Genomic DNA, 8,995 nt, shown 5'->3' with positions numbered 1-8,995 from the left:
GTGTGTGTGTGTGTGTGCGTGTGTGTGTGTGTGTGTGTGTGTGTGCTAGACTGCCAAAGGGATTATCCTTCATCTGTCTCCCTCTCTAAAGACCATATGTTTTCTACATGAAGCCCCCAGCTCCACTGAGCGGTGCAGGCACACATTTCCTGGTAGAACAGACCACACAGTACTTACATAGTAATGAATCAAAGCCTACTGTATGTTTTTTTGTCTTATTAGCTCACATTCACACACACACAGGCACACCGCCTTTGGGATTTGTGCATCACAGATTTTGGCCCATGTCAAAATACCAGCTTTATATAGCATGTCAGCAAACCAATGACCCATATTACACATGGCCTGTAACCACACACACACACACACACACACACACACACACACACACACACACACACACACACACACACACACACACATGTAGATTTACAGTATCCCTTCCCTGTAGTCTGTTATTTTATTTTAACAAATGGATAATTACCATTCTAAGACCAGACGTGTAGACACAGGCAGAGTATTATTTGCTGGATTTCTAATTGTTTTACTTCAGCTGCCTATCAAGCATCGTGGGATATGACACTACCATTTGTGTCACACGTATTTGTATTACCAGATTATGTCTAAATCCTCAGTTTGAATCCATAGCCACATTTGGATCCAGTTACAGGACCGAGAGCTTAAACAATACAGTGAAGCTTTATTGATTCATTTACAGTCATAAAAAACAGCACAGTAAAAGAGAATGTACACACAACACAAATGGAACCTAACGTAAGGAGAAAATAGGCATAGCGATAATACTAGCACAGTAATCCCCCAAAAGTACATTTTCGAATCATACAGCACACTCACCGCATATTGATTTGATAAGTTGCTTTCATAAGAAGCATGTGCCTGGGGCAACACACACCAGCTACAGCGTTTGCACGTGTGAGATGTAAACCTGCTCTCGCTGTTGCACAGACAGCAGCTCAGGTGGCAGCGACGCATTCGTGCTGATTGACAGCAGAGGTTGGCTGTGGTGGTGCATGCTAAAGTGGTAATCATTCAATTAACTGGAAATCAATGGCAGCCATATGGGTGGTGTGTTTCAAGATTGCTCTGTCAGTCACACCGCTACACTCGTGCACACACGCACACGTTTCTATCTTTGTGAGTACCCTCGCTGACACCTCATATGGAAAAGATATATATAAATCGTATAAAGTTTGTATCTGTCTTGTGTGAAACTTGTATGAAAAGCATACAAGAGTGAAAACAGATATAAGTAAACTTGTATGTTTTGGATACTTACTAAAACAATATATGAAAGTGGCCACTTTCATGAGTAAATCATATAAGCCTTATATGATTCACTATATGAAGTAGGCCACATCTGATGCAAGTCTTTTATAAGTTTTTTCTATTTCTTTTCCATATAGGACATGTCCTCACTTTCAAAGCTGCTGTACAGTACAACAACAACACATGCATCCACGTTTTCATATTTACTTGCTGCGTCCTCTAAAACCCTCATATTTCCATAATGTCATGTGAAAAATAGCTCACAGCTTTCATTCTTTTTCTTTCTTTTGTGCCATTTCCCATTTCTTGGTGTTTTGTCTGTCGTTTGCTTTTGTCTGGTACAGTAGGACTGTGAATATTAGGCTTCTAAACAGTTATACGATTAAAAAATACATGGGGGTGAAATATTGATCATTTTGCAACTTCCCCTAAATGTCGAATATTCCCTCACATATACAAACAACACACATGTCCTACTTTCAGTGAACTAGCAGCCTCCTTAATAGCTTCATTTGAACTCTTCTATTGCTGCATCCCATCAACCAGCCAGTCACTAACATCCATCTCTGCTGTCACAAAGCAAATTAACATGGAAATTGGTGTGTTGTATTGTGGAAGATGGGAATGTGGCTTTTAACGACGCCATCCCCTTTCTTTTAATCCTTCCTCTTTCGGTCGGTGGTTCTGTGCTCTCGGGCAGCCGGCCCCTCTTCCTTCAGGCTCAGTGGGCGTTACAGCGCTGACACTAACCTAATGAATGAGTGAGGTGATTTATAGTAGAGGAGGAGAGAAAGAAGGGAAGGATGGGAGGATGGAGGGGAGTCTGGGGGTGTGGTAGAAGGTCAGTACATACTAGAAGGTCAGTAGCGTAAATCTTCTTCTTATCTGCGGCTGTCCTTTGCTCTCTGTTGTTTCTACAAGCTTGCTTGTGTAAGAACTAATGAAAGCTAACAAACTGCAAACAAAAGCATCCTGTGTGCTTGGAGGACAAATTTAGACAACCAAGTTTATAACTGAGGCAGCAAGTTTCCAATCATTTAAAAAATCCACTGTGTATGTGTATGTGTGTATACACTGTACTTTAGCAGGAACCACCATATAGATACTTTGATATACTTATTACTCATTTTGGAATTTATTCAGGTATTTATATGGGCATGAATCTGCCTCATAGAATTAGCGGTGGATCAGGTGACGTTGAATCCTCCCTTAGTTATGCTGCAATCGGTGTAGGTTGCTGGGGAATTCCCATGATGCATTGAGTATTTCTCCTTCAGTCACCTTTCTCACTCACTATGTGTTGATCACCCCAACGGCAGATGGCCCCGCCCCTCCCTGAGCCTGGTTCTCCCAGAGGTTTCTTCCTGTTAAAAGGGAGTTTTTCCTTCCCACTGTTGCCAAAGTGCTGCTCATATGGGGTCATATGATTGTTGGGTTTTTCTCTGTATGTATTATTGTAGGGTCTTCCTTACAACATAAAGCACCTTGAGGTGACTGTTGTTGTGGTTTGGCGCTGTATAAATAAAAATTGAATTGAATTTTAATTTCATCAAGACTGCATGTATAAACTCGGTTCATTATGATACCACAAAATATCAAAAGTTTCAAGTTTTCACTTTTGTTAGCTCTGCCATGGCATGACCCAGCATGAACACATCTATGTTGCTGATGGTATTCAGCTAGCCATGAAAATGCTGTGTTTGATTAGAAGTCTCTACTTTTTTCTTTCTTTAGCACATCATTCTCAAACTAAACTAAAAAGTATATTCCAAAGATCCAGAAATAAAACATTACTCATTATTTTTGGAGTAATGCATCCTATTCATACTGCCGTTCATGGTTTATCAAGTATATTGTCTATGACCTTTGTTCACTTTCCTCAGTCTATACTTTTCACTGTCAACTTCCAACCTGATACTGCCCCATTCTGCCGGGGTCCTGGGTTTTTGGTTTGTGGACTTTGGATTCATTTATGTTATTATATAGATGTTCTATTTGATCTCAGCTATATACGTTTATACTTGTTGATCATGCCCCTTTATATCTTAGTTCACTGTTTCATTTGCTGTATTCTGCTAAGTCTCGTGTTATTTTCTTAGCCTTTTCCTTGTGGCTTTCTGTGTCAAGGTTGTGTATCACTCTGTCATCTCTGTTTATCTACCAGAGCTATTATAGTTTTATATTTTATTTTTGAAAAACAAATTATTTCATTTTGATTTTTTGGTTTCAGTTTAGTTTCAGTTAGTCTCCAGACTGGATTTTCCATAATGACTGGTGGATGGGGGGCATGACAAAGGATACACTGTGCAGGAGAGCCAGAGATGAATAATAATTAATGATAATGATTAAATGCATAGTGTGAATAAACACATAATAATTGGAAAAGAAAGTGCATCATGGGAAGCCCCCAGCGGCCTATTGCCTATGTCACGGTACTGGGCCATGAGGCCCAGGGTTTAAGTTCTAATGCATATTTTTGTATCCACATGTGTAGTTTAACGCATCTAGTTGTTTTCTAGTTTGCAGTTTAGTCCTTGGTTTCTTAGTCCCTTTTGTCATCCCTCCCTGGTCCGTGTGTCTACCTGTCATGTTTCATGTCTCTGGTTAGGTTAAGTTCATGTTCTATCTCCATGTCTATGTCTCTGTGTTTCCTGTTTTATTTTGAAAGAGTATGGTGTTCTTTGTTCATTGTAGTTAGTGTTACTCTCCCCTGTATTGTCATTATGTTTCCTTCTAGTCAGCTGTGTTCTCATGTGTCTCCACTTCCCCTGATCACCTCATGTGTGTATTTAAGTCCTCAGTCTTCCTTTGTTCGTTGCCACGTTGTCTGTTCAACTTCCCCCATGTTACGCCAGGTTTCAGGACTCTGTGCTGCTCATGTCCATGTTACTTACGTATATACGTTTCATAGTTCCTTGTTGTTCCAGCACAGTCCTGTTCACAGTTGCCTCCGTCATGTGCATCATTGTCACCCTGTCTTAGCCTTCCCTGCTGTCTGAGTTAAGTGTCACTTCTTAGTTTTCCCAGTTCAGCTTCTAGTTTAGTTTTGCCTCAGTGCTTTCTGTTGTTTGCCACGTTAATCAGCCCAAATAAAGGCTCGCTTTTCGTTTCAAGTTCGGTAATGTCTCCTCGTCTGTGTCTGCACCTGGAACCTCACACTCCCACACTCGGCACCACCCACCGCAGACCGTGACAGCCTATAATCAAAAAGGAAAGTTTTAAACCTAATCTTAAAAGCAGAGAGGGTGTCCGTCTCCTGGATGTAAACTGGGAGCTGGTTCCACAGAAGAGGGACCTGAAAGCTGAAGGCCTCCCATTCTACTTTTACATACCCTGAGAAGCACAAGTCTGAGAGTGAAGTGCTCTCAGATGTGGTTGGTGACCTGATACACATGACTACTGAAGACTACTGTGAGTAGAAGGATTTAAATATTACTGAGAGTGTCTGTTTTCATTCCCCATGTGTTTCCCTGTGCTTTAGATTCATTTACGATTCTCTTTTGGACTTTGTCGTTTATGCTTCTTTTTGGAATTCATTTGGAACTCAACAGCAGCTCGCTTTTTTTTCTTTTTTTTTTTTTCTTTTTTTTAGAATTTCTCATACACCCGGTCTCACCGGACCTGATGCATTTCATCTGTAGTCGTTCTGTAAAGCTGCTCTGCTGCAAAATCAGGTCTAAATCTGATTTATGCAAGTCCTTCAGCACAATCAAAAACAGAAGCTTTAGCAGTCTATATTTTGGTGAATCAAATCTGTTTTTATGTAACTGAGACCATCATGAAATAAAGCCTGTTGAGAATCCCATCTTAATAAGCATGGAAAAATCAATTTAGCACCTAGAATATGTTCCCCTAAGGCTGTGTGCATTGCTCACAAGAATACACTGTAACTGTGTGTGGGTTATTGTAGTTTTTGCCAGTCAAACACCAACACATTCATCAAGTTTAAGCTCATCCTGCATCTATCAGAAGATTTCTTAATGTTTTCACTTGGTTTCCACCTCCAGCATCTTTATCTGTGGAAGTCAACAAAGCTATGCTGCAGCATCTTATCGTGCTCCATTCAGGTAAGAGCTCTGAAAGAGGAAGTATACCCCTGGCTGTTCATGTGTGCCTGAGCCTGCAAGCCATGATGCCAAGACACAGCGAGCATCTGTAGAGCAGTGGAGGGTAATGCATGCCTTGTCTCTGGTGGACAGAGGGGAGAGTGTGTTGAACTCTCCGAGAAGTGAATTTGGCCAATTTCATGCGTGTACAGTACTCACCCAGGTGCAACGCACTGTGAAGCTGGAGAAAGAATTAGAGAATTAGGCATTAGGAGAATAAGAAGCAAACAGAACTTCAGCAATAAGCAAGAGCTTTTGTTTATTTATTCATGTAGTTCTAGCTGGAAGTGGTGGATGGGGAGTTAAAGACTGCATGCTTAGATGATGCATCTTTTTAGAAGTTTGCACCAGAGTAAATAATTTTCAGCCTTCGTTGTATTGATTACTTTCTGTATGTCAAGAAATCTACTTGAATGTGCTGCACATCCAGGAAAATCCCATAAGAATGGTAGTGAAATACCAGAGTATGGCTGGAAAACTAAGAAAATTACCTTTCCTATCTTTAGAAGGTCTTTTCAAGAATTCACACCATCAGACATGCCCCATCAGTATGACTTTTTAGCAGCCCCTGAAAGAAGTCCATTGTGGCCTTATTTTCTTTTTCTTTTTTTTTCTTTTTTTGCTGCAGTTGTCCCCTCAAAATCAGCTCCAACCCGTGTCTTATGGTATCAGACACCAACATTAGCAGCAGATATCAGGAAGTCTCAGAAGGTGTAAGAGTGATCTTCCATGGATGGCACTTGTATTTCGTGCACATCCCCAAGAGTAGAAATGAGATGTGGGGAAACAGGAAACATTGTCCCAAATTGTTTGTCATGTGAGCAGCATGGACACAGAGCTTCACCCTAACAGGGGTCAGTTTTTTGCTTTTATGGTAAATGGACTGGTTCTTATACACTTATGGTCAAAAGTTTTAGAACACTCCAATGTTTTATTGAAAATTATGCAGTTTAATGTCACATTGCGCTCTGAACTGAACTTACAAATAAGCAACTGGAGTGAAACCAGAAATCAGTGAATCAATTTTTAGACCAAAATGTTTTCTAAACTTTTGACTCATCAAAGTATCCACCTTTGGTAGATATAACAGCTGAACACACCCGTGGCATTCTTTCAACAATAGAAATCAAATATTCTTCAGAAAGTTCTTCCCATATCTGTTTCAGAAGTTTCCATAAATGTGGCGCTTGTAGGTTACTTTGCTTTCACTCCTCTGTCCAGTTCATCCCAAACCAGCTTGATGGGGTTTAAGTCTGGAGACGGTCTTGGGCACCCCATGTTTTCAAGCTTACCATCTTGTTCTTTTTTCCTGAGGTAGTTCTGGCATAGCTTAGACTTATGTTTTTTGGGTCATTATCTTGCTGTAGGATGAACCCCTGACCAACTACATGAGGGTATTGTGTGGCGCTGCAGAATGCTGTGGTAGCAGTTTTGGTTCAGCGTGCCTCTCACTCTGTAGAAGTCACCAACCCGAATCCAGCAAAACAGCCCTAAACAATCACACTTCCTCCTCCATGTTTGACAGTTGATGCCACCCACTGAGGAGCCATCGTTTTGCCTTCTTGATGCCGTACAAAGATCTTGAATGATGAACCGAAGATTTCAAATTTTGATTAATCCGTCCATAATACCTTCTTCCTGTCTTCAGTAGTCCAATGGCCGTGTTTCATGGCCCAGGCAAGCTTCTTTGTCTTATTCTGACGTCATAGCATTGTCCTGTCAAACCTGGAGCTCAAAGTCTTCTCTTCACAGTTGAAACTGAGATTTGCTTACTATGACCACTATTAAGCTGTGCTTTAAGCTGTTGTGAGCCGCCTATCACGCAAGCTGTTAACTCTCAGAAATGTCCTCTGATTCACCTGTGGCTTTGAGTCTGCCAGACCTCTTCCTTTCGTCAAAGTTTGGCCCAGTTTCTGAGTGCCTTTTGATGGTGAAGGAAACTGCACTCACTGACATCTTGACTTTCTTTGCAATTTCTCTGTTGGAAAGACCTACATTTTTAAGTGTTATGATGGTCTGTCTCTCTTCCATTTTTATTTTTATTTGCCTTTATCTCACCATTTTTGTCACACTACTTTCTGCAGTACAATACTGTTCAACTGATACTTCAGTTCTAAGGTCAAATGGTGTCGAGTCCCAGATTTAAACCTAGTGGGAGTATCCCACCTAGTGGGACCATTTACCTTAGAACTGAAGAAGCTTCTCGGATGAGAGGTGAAACGTCTTCAAGCAACTTAAAGAAGTCCAGACGCTTTTCTTTGCAAGCTCCGTTGTCAGTTTTGAGTAAACTTACCTTTTTTAAAAAAAGTCTCTGGCGGTTTACCACTTACCCTTTTACAATTTTAAGCTGACTTGAACAACTTGAATTGCAATAAATTGAATTGCCTGTTTACATTCTGAGTCCATGATGATTCATAATTTAGCAGTCTATCCTGTTGTGCAAATACGATCACCTTAAAAAGTAAACTAAAAAACATGACAGTTCCCACAACACATATACTTACACTTCAAAATCTGTAGTCCATAAACCAACGGATAACATACATCCTATATACAGTTATGGGCAGGAGTTAGACTAACCAGGCATTTCATTAGGTACACTTGGCTAGTATCAGTTTAGATCCGTTTGCTTTCACAGCTGCGTTCAATATCCAAGACTCAACAAGGTGCTTCAAACCTTCCTCAGAGGTTTCATCATAATATGTTCATGATAACATTAGAACACATACTGCAGATTCATCATGATTTGAGTTGATGTGAACCTCCCATTCATTAACATCCCAGTAGTGCTAAATTGGATGGAAATCTAGTGACTGTGAAGCCCATTTGAGTAGTGAACTCATTATCACATTAAAGAAACCAGAAAATTGTGACTTTGGTACAGTGGTCGTAAAGGAAAGGCAACGTCAGCACCAGCACACAGGTATGTTGTGGCATTCAAATGAGGCTCAACTGGTACTAACAAGCCCAAAGTATAAACCTGATATTAAGGCCAGAAAAAAGATTTGCACAAGGATTGTTGTTACAGTGAGTGTCACAAGCTATTGTTATACGTTCATTCAGACCTGAGATTACAGGTTATGATGCAATGTAGTGATGTGGAAATACATAATATTTAAAAATGTTCTTTTAAAAGGTTTTTATCCACAGAGTTGAATGTTGTTGAACTGAGTGGGAGGATTTAATTTGATTTACGTAAAAAATATAGAGCTCTTATAATCCCTGTGAAAAGTTATGCCAGTTTGCATAAAATTGTTTTTCTACTAAATAACTGATTAGTGTTTGAGGTTAGTTATTCCGATGTAGATCAGTTATGAAGCACGGTCATTAAATAAGTAATAGTGAAAACCTTTCAGAAACTGACTCGGTGTGCGACAGAACTTACCTTCACCTAAGGTAACTTTGTCATTCACTGCAACACAACACAAAAAATCCAACACACATGCATGCACACACACACACACACACACACGCCGCTAAATGCAGACAAAAAGTCTTAATACCCTTGATATAGAGTTTTTAAAAAGCCACCACTGAGGCAACTAATGGCAACTGTGGCACAGTTAAAAAACAAACAAATGCATGCACTGTCTTATGCTTTC

Source organism: Maylandia zebra, linkage group LG10, assembly GCF_041146795.1.
Source record: "Maylandia zebra isolate NMK-2024a linkage group LG10, Mzebra_GT3a, whole genome shotgun sequence".
Lineage (NCBI taxonomy): Eukaryota > Metazoa > Chordata > Actinopteri > Cichliformes > Cichlidae > Maylandia > Maylandia zebra.
The sequence above is the reverse complement of the archived record's forward strand: the minus strand, read 5'-3'. Positions refer to the sequence as shown.